General features: G+C 40.4%; 1 protein-coding gene across 7 annotated transcripts in view; it reads left to right on the top strand.

The window, feature by feature from the left end:
- NFATC1 (nuclear factor of activated T cells 1) overlaps positions 1-16976 on the top strand; it is a 305332-nt gene that overhangs the window by 61087 nt on the left and 227269 nt on the right. The window lies entirely within an intron of this gene.

Genomic DNA, 16976 nt, shown 5'->3' with positions numbered 1-16976 from the left:
ACGCAATTGTCATTCAAAGTATGATAGCACTGAAAATTGGCCTGGGCAGGAATGGGGTGAAAGTGCCCTGTATTGAAGTGGTTAAAGGATAAGTCCAGTCAAAAACTAACTAACGCTAAACCTGCTCTTTGCCACAATCTAAGACTGTTCTATCTAACCCTGTAAAGCACAAATCGCTATACTTACCTTTTCTACACCCGATCCGGTCCGGTCTCCACCGACGGAAGGTCTGAAAACGGCTGTGAAATGAATGGGAAGTGACGTCACCCATATAGTTACTATGGAGATTCCCTTGTCGAGTGCCTCTTCATGCTGAAGCCTCTGACAGATTAGCGTGGGACCGGACCGCATCAGGTGTAGAAAAGTTAAGTACAGTGATTTTTGCTTTACACGGTTAGATAGAGTAGTCTTAGAATGTGGCACAGAGCAGGTTTAGAGTTAGTTAGTTTTTGACTGGACTTATCCTTTAATGAATGGCATGTTTCACATCCCAGTGTGGACTCTCTTCCTTTCCCATTTATCTACCACATTTAACATTTATCTTTTTATTTATCTAAAGAAAAAAAATTCATATTCCTTGCTGCCCTCCAACTTTCCTTTATTTACAGTAGATGCTACATTTAAGTATCATTCAGCAACAAAATTAGAATGAATACAAAATGTAAGCGCTTATTGGCATTAGTTGGCTATTTCCATATGGATGCGGAAAGTACTTATATCAAAATGTTCCTTTTTGGGGGTTGATAAGGGTTCACTTTATGTTTAGGTTAATGGATAGAGGGGTGGGGGGGGGGGTATGATAATTTGGTTAAGTGTAGCAAGTGTAGCAATAAAATTTAGTTTAAATTTCCATTTTATTCTATAGCCACTTCTGCTAGTATTCAAAAACTAAGCAGCTCTTGCTGTTTCACTCACCATCTAGTGGGGTGGGGGGACTTCATCAGATGTTGGGGAGGGGGGCTTAGCCACGAAATGGGGTTTAAATGTGAAACCTGGCATAAAATTTAAGGGCTAGTTTAAATTTCCATCTTATTGTATAGCCACTTCTGCTAGTGTTCAAAAACTAAGCGGCTCTTGCTGTTACACTCACCATCTAGTGGGGTGGGGGGACTTCATCAGATGTGGGGGGGGGGGCTTAGCCACGAAATGGGATTTAAATGTGAAACCTGGCATAAATAAAATATTGGGGGAGTGGAATTAGGTGGGCAGTTTCCATTGTTGACCTGCTTGACCCAGGATGAAGTAAATAGTCCTAGGGGTGACCAGAAGTCTTGAAGCAAGAGGGTAAGTATTAAAGTCAGGTTAATAGAATTTTCAGAAGCATGTTTCTGACATGACTGGTTTACTGTAAAGTAGAATTCCAGTTTTCACATATTAAAACTGTCCCCTTCCCTGCTAACTCCTTAGCCATCTAACCTGTGTAAGAAAGATGTGTATACTTAATTTTTTCTAGGCTGCTACAATTCAGTAATGTGATCCGGCACCCCTCTGTCAGCCAGTGCAGCCTTAGAGGAGAGGAACCATGAGCCTTGGAGCCTATGAGTGACGTCCCCACTCCAGGATTTACGAGCTTCTGTTGGTACGCTCTCTTCTCTCCCTTGCATCGGTTGCTGGCTGACACGGGGGATCACGTGACCGGATACAGGTTAGTTAGCAAGGGTATGAGAAAAAGGGGGGTGGTGGGTGTTCATTAGTTTTAAGCCTAGTTAGGTGTATAGCTTGAATCCCACTTTAATGCCTAGTGCACACGGGCCAAATGTCAGGTTCAATAAAAAACGTCTGGCATTCGGCCCATGTGTTTGCACAACAGAAGCCGGCTGGCTTCTGTTGGATGAGCATGGTGGAAAACCAGCAGCCGACCAGCTCCCGATCAACACTCTCAGCCCGTGCCGCTGATCGGAGTGTTCTGGCGGGAGCAGGGGGGAAGACGTGTCGGTACACGAACAGCTCAGCGGGGGGATATCGCTGTAATAACATCAGATTGTTAATATGGCGGAGCTGCACGCTGGGTTGAATGAAAAAACTATTAGTGTGTACCAGGCCTATGGTTTGGTAGTGAGATGGGATTAATTGTTACATCTAGGATAAGCTATAAGGATATGTGATTCTAGGGGACCTTGGGTGCTTACAGTAAAATTGACCTTTTTATCAGACTGAAATAGTCTGTATACAAAAATTCTGTGTTGGTTTGCTGGTACCTGAAATGAACCTACCAATTTTCACAGACGTAGAGACATAAAGTCTGCCTTAAGTATGGTTGGGTCTCAGGTGTACATTAATATAGAAAAAAGGCAGCCCTTACCACTGACTGAAGGCTCACAGGCCTAAAAAAAAAAAGGTAATTTCTAAATGAGTATGTGATCTGGAAGTCATAAAACACACTCATTAACATGGATGTCAAGCCTTCACAAAAGAAATGTTAAAAGAAAAAGGCAGGAAAGTCATTCTAAGAGTCACATAAACATATACTCTCGCTTCTCAGTCTTGCTGCTGAAGGTCAGGAAATCACCACTTACAGCTCACCAACTCACTTATGAGTAGTTGCCTATCATCTCTTGGCCCCCTGGTGAATCAGGGTTTACACAGCGCTTGCACTTCTTTCGTTCTTCACGCAATGACAAAAAGGGACAAATTACATTATTCTAATTACTTTAACCCCTGGGTTTCCAGAGGTTAAGTAGAATCCACTGATCCATAAATAACTGTTATGGGGTCTGTATGTCAACAAAACTTCCGTTATTATAAATGCACAAAGTGACAGTAGACCTGCTATTAATTTGCATACATTATTGAAATTAAACTTGTTTGTTTAAGCTTTCATGTAATTAAAATGAACTCGTAGTAGGTATTGGGTTTAATGCTGAGAAGCTGGTTTGAAGTCACAGAACGGCTTTGTAGAATTGTTCTACATATACCCTTTGTTAACAAACATCTTTAGCTAGTGGATCTCTAATTTATAATCTCTGACATAAGGATCTATAGAAGGGGTCGATTTGAAATTGGTTTCTATTAGCCTTAAAACACAGGTGGCTACTTGGTACAGAAATCTGTAATAAAAACCCTAAGGAAATGAAATTCCTTTTATGCTTTGGAATTCTGTGTTTACAACACAGGTGTCCACATTTCTAAGCAGACTAAACTGCTTTTCATTTGACTTCTTACATGCAAGGCCATCCATAAACATTCATCGATCGCTAATTTTTTTTGTAAGAAATATAAAGTCTGCCATGCTTATTTCAGCTAAAGTAATTCATATTGGTCTGACTGCTCTCATTTTATTAAGGGTGAATCTTCCTGACTGTCAAAGGTTCTTGTACATATTTTATTCTGCTTTATTAAGGAAGACTGCTGACCTGTACTGTAGGGTCTGAAGTTGGCTATATCATTTATGACAAATGTCTAAGGATTGTTTCATGCTTTTGTATTGTAAATATGAGCAGTATTAAATATTCTGATTCTTGTTCCTCCTTAAGCTGATCATAAATCACTCACATTTTGGCTAATTTCTGCAAAGTTGGCCAAAATTTGAATTATGGATGGCCTTTCAGTGCCACCTGACACGGCAAAAGTTGATTGGGTGGACAGTTGTTGGCTGAACAGTGACTGCATCCTGTCAGATGCAGTCAGTATTCGGGTATTTAGGCAGCTGTAGGATCTGAATTCAATAGCTTGCAGGGAAGATTCCTCTATCTATGATGTTTAGCATGGATGGGGGAATTGATTGATTTCTCTTGTTTAGTCTGGGTATGGCCAGCTTAAAGCTAGCCAAACATTTATCGAAATTTGTCTGATTTAGAGGGGATTGGCTGAATTTTCATCCATGTGTGGTCACTCCTGCTCGACAGAAGTCAATCTAACATTTGATTTCTGTTGAACAGGCTTGCTGGAGACTTTTTCTCAATCGATACCTGCAGCGAATGGGCTGCAGCTGCTGATCAGTATATTCTGATATGGGAGAGTCCCCGCTGTTATAATATAATGTATCAGTTGGGAGGATTCTTCTATCCACGTCGATTGTGTGGATGGGATGGAGGAATCTGTTCAGCTGAATGAAAACAAACAGTCCATCTATTGAGAGCCTAAAGCAGGGTATACACGTTCAATTTTTTTCATTCTGCCAGCGGGTTGATAGAAAAAAAAACCTCCCAGATTCCTGCATACATACACCCGATGCGTATGCAGGGATCTCTCCCACTGTGCTATTGTATTCTGACAGGGGGGACTCATCACCCTGTCACTTCCCGTCAGGATACACAGATCAGTGCTGCAGCCAGTGGCTGCATGCATTGATAGAATGCTGGTTTTCCAGCAGGACTATTCATCTTGAACCAGCCGAATTTTGGAATGTGTATACTAAGCTTTAGGTTCCATTCACACTGGGTTAAAAAAACGAGTTTAGTGTTTTTCCTGTAGAAGCAACGTCCATGCACGTTAGGTCGTTTACAGGCATATTTTAAGCTCAGTGTTTAAAGGAAAAATAAAAAACTCCTGTTTTGTGTTTTCGAGAGCTGTTTTCTGGCAGAAAAACACACTATACCCTGCTAAACGCTCCAAAAAACGAGTTAAAAAAAATTATTTTTTTCTTTTTGCCAAGAACCGGCCAGCTTCTGTTGAAGGGACATGAGCAAAAATAGTCTGCCTATCGGCCAGTGGCTGAGAGCCCTGACTGGTGTGTTCTGGCACGGAGGGGATGTCCCCCTGTCAGAACACAATAGCTCAGCAGGGGAGATTGCTGTACTCACATTGCATAGTTAGACCGGCCATACGCAGTGCTTCCAACCGTTAAGGGGCAACCTGAATGTATCAAGTTAATTGATTGATCAACTTGGGTACAACAGGCCTGCTGGATTTGCTTGTGATTATTGCAAGCTGCTTCCATAGCTGCTAGTGATAATCACTGTCTTCTCCCACCCATCCCCCACCCGCTGGGAGCAGACAGTTGCTTGGCAGGAGGGATTCCCCTGTCAGCATGCTCTGTGTTGATGGGGGAATCGTGCAGATTTATTTCCTGCAATCTGTGGTATGGTATAGCGGCTCCTGCTGAGCACTTCTGTTTTTGTTCAGCCACCTAGGTTAAATGATAAAAAACGAATAGTGTGTACCAGGCTTTACTCACAAAAGCATGGCAATTATTGTGCACCAAGACAAACAAGTACTAGCTATCTTTTGTTTATATGTAAACAGTATTCCAGTAGATTTTGAATGGGAGAGTGAATCCTCCAGATGCCTACATTGCCCTTAAGTGCATCTCTGTTTTATTTTTATACCGTGACCTACAATAAAACTAATATTAGAGTTACAGCTATGCTAAGGAAGTACAGAATGTAAAAGGGACTTTCCCTTTAAAGTTTTGTGCATGGTGCACAGTTTTACAACCCGTAGATCAGATCTGGCTTGACAGGGCAGGATGCTTTAGATCTTTTACATTTTTGTTTTCTAGGAAAATTTTAACAGTAAAACAGCGATGAGCTTCAGTGGAATGATCTTAATACAGATTCTGATCGCATGGCTTTCCACTGTTTTGGTCTCAATGTGTTTCCTGCTCCCATTCAAAATGTTTCCATTTGACCTCTTGTGACTTTTGCTCTGGGCCACTGAAAGCTGGCACCAAACAGAAATGTAGATTATTTTGTTAATCACACATTTTAGCTAAACTTCCTTCCACAGTGAGAGTCCATCAACATAAATGTTTGTAGCAATTTAAAAAAAAAAATGGGAATCGTCAATGGGGTCAGCGACTACGTAATGGAGTGACTTTTTTTCCATTTTGCTTTAAAAAAGGGCTGCAAACTTACTTCCTCCTGCTGCTCTTTAATGTGTTATGACTTACTGTTTTACATTGGTTTATAATATACACAATTATTAGCGTGCATATCGTATGTTGCATCAAAACCCACCCTACATTGGGACTCTGGTATTGGATCCAGCCTCCATTAAGGCCAATTTCCTAAAAGAGAATGTTAATGCAAAAAAGAGTGAAGGTTTACTTCAATTATCCAGTCATGTGTAGATGAAATAAATAACTAAAAAATATATTTAAAAATTTGCTATGATTGAATATTTAAAGTGCATCTTCAAAGATTGTGAACATTCTTTAATTAATTCAGAGTCATTATTTATATACGTTTAGACATTTTTCCATGTATATTTACAGTATGTCACTTCATAGGAATAATATTTAAAGTGTTTGTGAACTTACACTAAATAATGCACACTGTAATACATCCAACAATATTTCTAGTTTCCTTTTGTAAAAAAAAATAAACTTTGGATACCTGTTTTTAGTGCTTTAACACAGTCTTCATTTACTTTTCATTGTTGATCCTGCCAGTAACCACACTTTTCCTAGGGTGACAATATTCAATCACTGTGCTGTACCCATGTTGGAGCAGCGTTGTCACCCAAGGAGGCATTCTGTAGTCCACACAGGTGAACTGAGTAGGGCTGATAACGCTGCTTAAGATTTAAGTGTAACAGAAGCAACGTGCACAGGAAGTTACGCCCTCACCAAATTTCTAAGAGGATCAATTAGTATTTTTATTTTCTTGCAGGATTTTAAAAATGTAGGGAAATGTGCAATTATTATAAAGAGAAGTACTGATTTATTTTTTTTTTTTTTTGCAAGGGCATACACTTTGGGTTCGATTTTATAAATATTTTCACCCAATATTCACATTTCATTTACCCAGGATTTACCCATTTTTATAATTGGATTGAATTCAAAATGTGCACAAATGGTGTTTAAATTTTGTGTAAAAATGGTTATAATTAAACACCTTGACCTCATTTATTCCATTTACTTGAAAAAGGAAAATTATCTTGGCTGCACATTTTGGCGCTTTTTAAAATATATATTTTTTAAAAGTTTCTAAATTGGGTTATTCCTGGGTATAAAAACAACATATATAGGCAGGCCTTATGCAGATAATAGGCCCTTGCTGTTATAAAGAGGTTGCAAGGAGGGAAACCTGAGTGGTTCTAAATCGGATGTAAATAAAAACCAGCATTCAGATTTTCTTGGAATTCCTGCTTTGGCCGAATATTATTTACCCTTTGGGAAAAATCAGTTTAAGTCAAAATAAAGAATCAGAGTGGGAACATTGTCAGTGAATTACTTCCTTAAAAAAATCCCATAAAACTATATTTTCCTGTGATTTCGAAAAGGAACCTTGCACAGGTTTGAGCATAATATGCCTGTTGTATTCTGATACAACATTAAGCTGAAAAAAATACAGTATATCCTATTATAATTTATTTGCGCTATTTTTATGGTACAGCCTAATTACCCAATCTTTTAAAGGATGCAGACCACTATTCATACCAGCTCCTGGCCTCCAAAGGTGTTTATAATCTATTGTGTTTACCACTGTCAACACATAATGGAGCCACTTTGGGTGGGTTCAAGTTAACCTACCAGTAAATGTTTGAGTTTTGTGAAAAAGCCCACAAAAAACATAAGGAGAAAATAAGGTCAACACAGAGGTGGAGATATACTAAAACTAAAGCACTCAGTATCTGGAGCAGCTGTGCATGGTAGCCAATTGGCTTCCAATTTCAGCTTGTTCAATTAAGCTTTGACAATAATACCTGGAAGCTGATTGGTTTCTGTGCACAGCTGCACCAAATTCTGCACTCTCCAGTTTTAGTAAATTAACCCAGAGTTTCCCTGGATAAAACTGAACCCAGTTATTGTTCAGATTAATGAACAATATGGTGACCAAGCAGATAGATGCATTAATGAACAGAATACTATACAGTGCAGCAGCTAAACTGTTGTAGCTGACTTATGATGTTAGAACCATGTGCTGGTCTTTATCTACCTATGAATTACTTATGATGAACAAATAGAATAACTGGATTTTGATTACCCTACACAAAAAAGAAAGCAATACACCATAAACATTCCCATCCTCACCGATGTACGGCAGTTAAGTGTTTATGTAAGGATCAAAGATTGTGTCTACCCAAAATTTATAATTCAGCTTTGGGTAGGCAAAGACACTAGTAGATTGAATTACTTGACAGCTTCATCTTCTTCATCTTGGCGGTCCTCCTGGCATGTTATGGCTGTGTCATTGGCTAACCACAAACCCACAACAAAGGCATAACTCTTTAACAGCTGGGATTCAAAACGATTTTTTTATTGTAAATTCTGGAGTACCTATTTTGGAATCATGACACTGTCAATGGTTGTTGCAGTTGGACAGATGTGAAAATTCTGGTAGGGATCTTCCTTCTGTATTTTTGTAGAATTGCAAAAAGCCAGGAAGTAAAATAATTTGCAAGCAGTCATATACTATTAATATATATCATTCTTTTATGGAATAGACCTTTAAAGCCAATAATTTTCATTTGCTTGCCAATTAAGTTTACCAACATCTAAATCCAAGAAACAATATGTAATATATTGTAGTTTACTAGGCCTCAGATGTGATGGCTTCATTTGTTTTAGGCTCCTTTCACTCGGGGCGGGCTCCATTGCAGTCCACCTGCTCAGTGGGGAAACTGTCCACTGATCCCCGCTGAGCCAACAGGTGGCTTGTCTGTGTCCGCTCTGCTTATGCAAAGCGGACATAGACACAGCCCGTTCTCCTCTTTGCATCTGATCCAATCTGCCAGACAGATGGGAAGCCCCATCTGTCTGTTTTTAGCTGATCGGATGTCAGCAGGTGTCAACGGACACATGTCCATTGACACCCACCGCTCCATAGAGGATTCACCTGAAAAACTGACAAGCAAACCCGATCAGTCCGGCCATGTGAAAGGGCCCTTATATTTAGACTTTTTTCCCTTCATTTTACCTGGTGATCCTGGCAGTAGCACGTCCTACTCTAGGATGACAACGTTCACTAACTGTACTGCATCCAAAAGGAAGCGGCTTTGGCAACCTATGATATTAAGTGTGTTAGGAGTGCAGGATTCTTCTCCTATCCTCTTCTCCATAAAATAAGGGACCAGTCTGTATTCCACTAAGAAAGATGGGAATCAAAATGTTTTAATTTGTGTATTTCAGGGGCAAAAAGAGCAATTAGAAAAAATTGTTGTGAGAGTTTACAAACCCTTAAGATACCTTAGGCTCAATTCACACAGCCTTACATCATTATAGGAATCAATAATTTCAGCAGGTTGACTGTAATTTTTAGATGCATTGGACTGAAAAAAAACTGTCACATTTTAGAAAATTAGGATCCATATCTTGGTTGAAATTAATTGAATCTCTTGATTTTTAAAAATTGCATCATCTTCCTTATACGTAATTCTAGAGAGTAATGATTAATGGTTTCCCAGTGCATGATTCAAATACTGCATATTGTGAAATGATTAGAATATGAAGGTCTGGTATTACTAAATTACAAATAGAGACTGTGAAACACCACTCTAAAATGTATTGTTTATATTTTATTTATTTTAAATAATATTTTATTATGACTGAAAAACGATATGTTGGAATAAATCCACTGTAAATAAATAAAAAAATTATATTAATGTACCAATGTCTTAAAATAATAATGCCTGTTTTTTTTAAATGAAAATCAGCTTAGCAAGTGGGTGGAGGAAACAGTGAAACCACTTGGTACTTTTCAAAGTAGACAGCAATGTGGGAAGAGTGAAGACATATTCATTACGTTTTTACAATAAATGCACAACATTGCAAATACAGAAAAATATCTGCTAATTATCAGCCCTGCCTGAGCTCTCCCCTGCTGAACTACAGAATACCCTCCCTTATGTTATGTAGCTGAGGCGAGATGGAGGTGTTCTGGAGTCCAACTGACAAGAGAAGGGCTGAGAACACTAATATATCCAAATCCATAGCTCCACTCAAGACTTACTTCTCTTAAACATGGGTGCTGACTACTGTAGTCAGCCTTCACTTTCCATCAAAGGTATGAAAAAAATGTATCATCTGCACTCCACACATAGCTCCGCTTGCTGTATTTATTAATTCTCAGCAGAGCACAAGGATAGGGGAAGTTCCCTTCCTTGTGAGCAAGCCATGAGTGACGAAACGTGTCAAGGAAGGTACGTTTTCCGGTAGAATTACTGCTATATGCATTCACTTTGTTGACAGTAATAAATACGGCAAGAGGAGCTAATTGTGGAGTGCGGATAATAAATTTTTTCATATCTGACACAGCTGACAACACTGTTTAGGATTTCAGTGTAGCAGAGGCAGAGTTGTCATTTCACTACAGGCAGTTAGAAGATCACTGGACTTTTGGTAGAATGAACAAGGTATTTTTTCTGTATTTGCGGTGCTTTTGCTGAAATTCATTTTCAGTATTGCAAAGATGTACTAAATTTCTTTTTTTTTTATTTTGACCGGACAAGCATTTGAAGCTTTGCAAACACCATTTACTATTATCACTATCTGTAATGTGTATGCTTTTGAATATGCTTTTAAAACTAAGCATATTCACCACACATTGGGGCATGACTCCATAGCTATATCCTAATAATTATAGCAGAACTCAATTTCAATAGCTACATAAATACAAAGAAAATACAAATATTTGAAATGCGTTGACTGTAAAAGATTTTTAATTCTGTTCAGACATTATTGTAATTCAGGTACTCTTGACAACCCACAGGAAGGTCGGAAACCTCACTTTTCTTCTCTGAAGTTAAGCAATTAAGCTTTGTTGCCAACCCATACCTCACATTCTGTCCCCAAAAATTTAGAAGCATCAGTACTCATGGAATATCATCATTATATTCTCTTTTTATCCTTGCAATCTTCTGTAGTTAAGATTGATAGAAATGTTCATTGCAGTAAAGACCGATTGGCTCACCGTGCTGCCTCTTCCTCTCACTGTCAGTCTTGCTGTGCGGGAGGTTACATGAAGCAAGCATAGAAAAAGATGCAGACACTTGTACTAGCTTTAAAAATACATAATTGTAATTATCTTTTCTTTTCAATATATTTATTGAATATCCCAATAAAAGGTACATACAGATAATAAATTAGCCTGCCAAGACCAAAGGTGTAAATGAACACGTACAGTATAAGAAATCAAAACCTTTTAGAGTGGTTTGTGTAATTATTTGTAGACAGAGAGACTATAAATCAAACAAAACAAATGACCACAACAAGTAGCCAATGCTTCCTACACCCACTAAGCTTCTAGTTGTAGAAGGCCCAGGGGATTCGGGGGTTGGGGAAGGTAGCATTGCCAGGGCCCCTCCAATCTGGTAGGGAACAGACACGCCACCCCCATGGGATCAAACTGTAGACGTGGCGACCCCATCACGGGTATCAGGAGACCCAGAAGGCTTCCTTCCTTGTCCAAAGCCACTGGTAAAGATAATGTCAGAGCCAGGGCTGCTTGAATCGTATAAAGAGGGCTTAGAGGAAACAAACATCCACTCTCTTGCCCAAGAAAAAAAAAACTCATTCTTGGCTATCAAAATATAGGAGAGTGAGAGGAAGAAAAATAGTTTCCCTTTTGAAACAAGTGTTCAACTTTCTGGGCACTCCATATAGTAACATGAGAAGCAGAAAAAGGATTTTACAATTGGGGATAAAAAATAGACGAAAAGTGAAAAGAGGGAAGAAAGGGGGGAGAAGACAAGTGTTTTTTAGATAAAGAAAAGTCAATGAGCAAGGGGAGGGGAAGTAGGTCTGCCAGGAGGGTCCTTTTGGGGAAATACCATACCATCCCATCCCACCATACCATCCCATCCCAGACTGCAACCCCAGTTACTTTCCGTATTAGGTGGAGTTATTTGTTCCAATAACCTCTAATACGGGGGCAAGACCATGGAGCCAACTAGATTACACCCTCTGAAGCACAGGGGAGAAGCGACTGGGTAGATCCTGGCTACTCTGATGGGGACATAATACCATCTAGTGAGTATTTTAACATTCGCTTTTATAAGAGATGTGTTCAAAAAACCTTTGTAAGAGCATTGGAGTGACTAGAACCACTCGCCCGGCCTCCACTGTATATTTAAATCCAATTCCCAAGACTTAGCATAGGGTGATTTATCTGCCTTGTCAGCGCTAGGGCAGAATAAATAATAGAGATGCCTCCACTCTGATACATAATTTTGGAACACCATTGTTCATAGGTTGTAAATTGGGGGTTAGGTTTGTCTAGCCAGATAGAGTGTAGGAAGTGCGAAATCTGGTACAGTCCAAATTTCTCAATGGCATTTCGAGTTTACTTACTTTGCTTCACTTCGAGTTTTACAGTATCCGAGAGAAATGGGACCCATTGAGTGAAAAAAGTGTCCTATTCTGAAGAGACCTATGTTGAGCCACCAAAGAAAGGCTTATATATTCAGACCCGGGGGAAAGGAAGGGTTTTAAACAGGTAGGAGAGGGGTTTGGTACTAGAGATTAGGGAAGCTTGTTTATATAGAGCATCACACAATGCCAGGGTTTGAGAGAGGGTGGGGGTGAGGACTATAAGTCTCCTTTTAGGAGACCTCCAGAGCAGAAAGTCTATAGTGTGCAGGGGAACTGCCTGTTTTTCCATAGCAATCCAGTCAGGTTTGGGACCCCTAGAGTATACTGTAGAGATTTGAGTTAATTGCGCAGCCTGATAGTACCACCATAAATTGGGTAGGCCCAATCCCTCTTGATGTTTCAGTGAGTAGAGGACTTCTTTCGGGTAACGGTAACTCTTCCTCCCCCAGACAAAGCAGATGATTTTCGATTTAGTTGCGTTTTCATTATTGGAATGGGGAGGGACCTGAAGAGTCATTTTGATAGAGTTGAGCCTTCCCAACCAGGATAGATCACATTTTGCCCATTGTTTTAAATCCTCCTCTACTTTCCGGAACATTGGGGGGGGGGGGGTAATTAACAGAGAACAGTTTGTCAATGTTGTAGGGTAGATTAATTTCCAAATAGGGAATAGAGACAGAGGACCAGGAGAAGGGAAAATGGTGCCTTAACTGGTCTACTAGCTGCAGAGGAACCGAGATGTTCAGTGCTACGGACTTGGAGACTTTTACTTTTAAGCCCGAGATTGAACCAAAGTCTTGGAGCAGTTGAAATACATTAGGGGTGGAGATCAGGGGGGATGTGATAAAGAGCAGTAGGTCATCCGTGAACAACACTCATTTATGTTCCTGGGGACCACAAGAGACTCCCTAATATCGGTGCAATCTAATGGTGATTGCCAAGGTTTCAATAGCTATTGCGAAAATTAAAGGAGATAAGAGAAAGCCCTGTCTGGTTCCTTTTTTGACGTCAAAAGGGTTAGAATAATGGCCCATCAAACAGACCTGTGCTTTCGGAGCCAAGTAAAGAGACTAAATGAATCCTAAGAATTTAGAGCCAAAACCCCATCTTCCTAGTATTTCAAATAGGTAGGGTCAAGAGACTGAATCAAAGGTTTTCTGGAGGTCAATGGACAAAAGAAAACCTTCCTCCGGGGTGTCCCAATCCAAGTGAGAATGTAGCAATGAAATTATATCTATGGCCTTCCTAGCTTGGTCTGGACCCTACCTCCCAGGGATGAAATCCACCTGGTCCTTGTGAATATATTTAGCTATAAAGCCCGACAGTCTTGATGCAAGGATTTTCGTCATAAGTTTAAGGTCCTTCTTAATAAGTGATATCGGATGATAGTTACTAACATCACTTACATCTTTCCCAAGTTTGGGAAAAACGGAGATATATGCTGAGTTTATATCATTATCCAGGGGGTTTCCATCTCAAAGCCATATAAAAAAAATCGAGCCATATAGGGAGATAAGGAGGGTCCAAATGTCTTGTAATATACGACTGAAAAAACGTCAGGCCCAGACGCTGAGCCTGGTCTGAGAGATTTAATGGCCTCCAATATCTCTTCTGATGTTAAGGGGTATCAAGGAGTTCCCTATGGGACTGTGGGATTTTGGGTAGGGAAAGATTCCCAAGGAAAATCTCCAATTTATATGGGGAAGGAGAGGATTGCAAGTCATACAAATTAAAATAGAAAGTTTGAAAGGTTTCCATGATGGGGATAGGGTTTTGGGTCAAGTCCCCTCATGAAGTGCAAATTTTGGGGAAGGATAAGGTACGCGGTCTAGGGCATAGTTTGTTTTGGAACCTATTTTGTCCTTCTGTAAATAGAATTTAGCACCAGTCCATCTAATGTGCTTTTCTGCTGCTGTAGTCAGGGCTAGATTTAATTTAATCTTGGCAGAATCTAGCTGAGACAGTGTAGTAGGGGTAGGGTTACTTTGTGACATTTGCTCATTTCAAGAAATTCCTCATTCGGTTTCTGGATTTCAGCTCATGTTTCAGATGGTAAGAAATTTGAATCAGTTTCCCTCTCAGCACTGCTTTGTGGGCTGCCCAAAATGTTGTTGGCGAAACGCTGTTATTGTCATTGTCTGTAAAATATTCCTTAAGAGCTTTTTCTAGGATTGTACATTGTATTAGGTCACTCAAGAGGGCCTCATTAAGATGCCATTTGGATGGCCCTTCATCCCATAAAGAGCATTGGAGGGAAAGTGTCAGCATGGAGTGGTCTGATAGGGGTGTGTCTTGATTCTTGGATGTTATGACTAGGGGAATAGAGGAAGATCTGATGAAAATATGGTGAATCCTGGCGTATGTGTGATGTGGGGCCGAGAAGTGTGTGTAGGCCCTGACATGGGGGTTTAATTCCCCCCAGATTTCTATCATGACAAGGGTGTGAAGAGCCTTCGCTATTTTTAGGCTTTGTCTGGGGGGACGTTTTGATTTCGGGGTCCCCTTACTTGATTTATCCAAAGAGAGATCAAATGCTATATTGGAGTCTCCTCCAAAATTATGGTGCCCTGTAAATAGGGCATCAATGTTTTTGTCATGAATTTGAAAAATCTAGCTTGGCCTTTATTTGGGATGTGATAGGATACAAATGTATACATTTTTCCATCAATGGTACCAACTACCAACAGATAACGTCCTTCTGGGTCCCTTGGTATTTTGGAAGGGGTGAAATGTAAACGTTTGGTAAAGCAAATTGCTACTCCATGTGTTTTGTTTGTGGCATTAGCTAGGTAATATTGGGGGAAGCTCTGGTGAAGGAAGGAGGGGTTGTAGGAGATTGGGAAATTAGTTTCCTGTAGGAGAATAACATCTGTCTTTAGGGTATGATCTAATTGGAACAATTTCCACTGTTTTACCGGGGTATTAAGACCATGTATGTTGTGGGATAAATTCTGCATGATCGTATTGGAAGGTTTAGAATTAGCCATGGATCAGAAGTTTGAAAAATTTAAAATAGAAAAAAATCTCACCCAGTGCAGTGCATCCACAGCCTTTCCAAAGTCTCAATCCTGCGAATCGATGTGAACGGAGTTCCAAGCAGACCATAGGAAAGGGAGAGGTTAGAGAAAGAAAAAGGAAAGCGGTAGAGAAGGGGAACCAAAAGAATACAAGACAACAATTAGACAATGAAACCAAAAACTCAGTAACCCACCCAGGTGAGGAAGGGTCCTGCCACTTCCCGGCAATAAAACCTAAGAACAGTGATATCCCCGGAAAGAGTAAAACATAAACTCATCAGCGGCAGAAGGAGGCGCATTGTATCCACTTCGGTCCACCTGCCTAAAGATATAATAACAAACTTCAAATAAACAGAGCACTGTTCCTTAAAGCATGGAAAGAGTAGGGCCTGAATAGTTGTCACCAAGCTGCCCCCTATCCCCTGTCAGGCAATCAGACAACAAAGATTTTCTTGTTACCCATCGGGAGGCAATTGCACAGGGCCAATCATAATCTTCCGTAGCGCAATCTATGCAGTGAATATAATGGGTCCCAGAGTTTGCCCCACCAAAGGGGAGAACCCTAGGAGCCACCCTGGATGACATCCCTGTTGTATCTTAACAACAAATATGCCCAAGTAGAACTAACGGAAGGTGTAAGAAAAACCTTGGAAATTAGACTTTGAACTCTTTAAACATTGGGGAATAGGACTACCAGTCCTTTTTTCCCACCGTCCCCCACGCACCCCCCCCCCCCATGGATGAAGGAGGTGATCTGTGCAGCTGTTTGGGCCAGACCCCTGGACAGCATTGTAGAAAAAGCGGCTATCATGCAAGGGAAATCAGTAGGGGTGATATGTGAATTGTGGGCCCCCTTTTCACATGCATCTGGGGTGGCCAGAGTCATTCATGGGTGTCATGATAGGGTCTTCACATGTCCTCCCAATCAGTGATTCAGTAGATGCTGGGGAAGGGGCAGCATGGGGCTGATTACTCACTGTAACATGTATTATAGGAGTCTTTGCGGGGCTAGAGGCGTTTTGATCAGCATTGGAATCCTCTGTATCACCGTCTGTGCCTCGTGTGGTAGCGGCGGCCATCTTTGATAGGCCGGCCTGCCGCGGGATGTGATCCAGCTGACTGGACAGATTTCTCAGGCCAGAGCCCCTGGACTTCAGATTATTCCCTGGGTATTTCCAGGTCGAACGCTGGTGTAGCGGGTCAGGAACGAGTGCTCTGAAGGCTGTGGCGGGGCTTAGAGGACCAGAGCGGTGCGGGAGCTCCAAGGCTAAGCAGCCATTTTGGAGTTTTCCACGCATGCGCCTAATTGTAATTATTTTTAAGTACTGCCTAACTGAGTCAGATGATGATCTTTTATTATTTAAGAAAAAATATATACATGGATGACCTGAAGGATACTTTAAACAGGATTAAACAAAAACGCGATCTAATCCTATACCTACTACAGTTTGAATGAGATTTGCCCCAAGTCATGCGCTTTTATTATAAAAATATACAAGGCATGGACACTAAGGGATATATTTATAAAGCAATGAATATTACATTCACCAAACATTTCCTGCAGTTTATATATTCGTGACGTGTGTGTTTAAAATGGTAATAATTGGTTCACCTGCAGTAAAGGTTTGTTGAATATCGCTTTTACTACTGCATAAATATACCCCCAGAAATGTTCACGCTTCTACAAATATTCATTTTTACACCATTTTCTGACTATAGCTTAACCGTATTGCTAAAGACACCGTGCTACCAAATGTGTTTGCATT

This window comes from Pelophylax lessonae (assembly GCF_965119305.1).
Source record: "Pelophylax lessonae genome assembly, chromosome: 5".
Taxonomy (NCBI): domain Eukaryota; kingdom Metazoa; phylum Chordata; class Amphibia; order Anura; family Ranidae; genus Pelophylax; species Pelophylax lessonae.
Note: the sequence above shows the minus strand (reverse complement) of the source record. Positions and strands in the feature narration are given on the sequence as shown.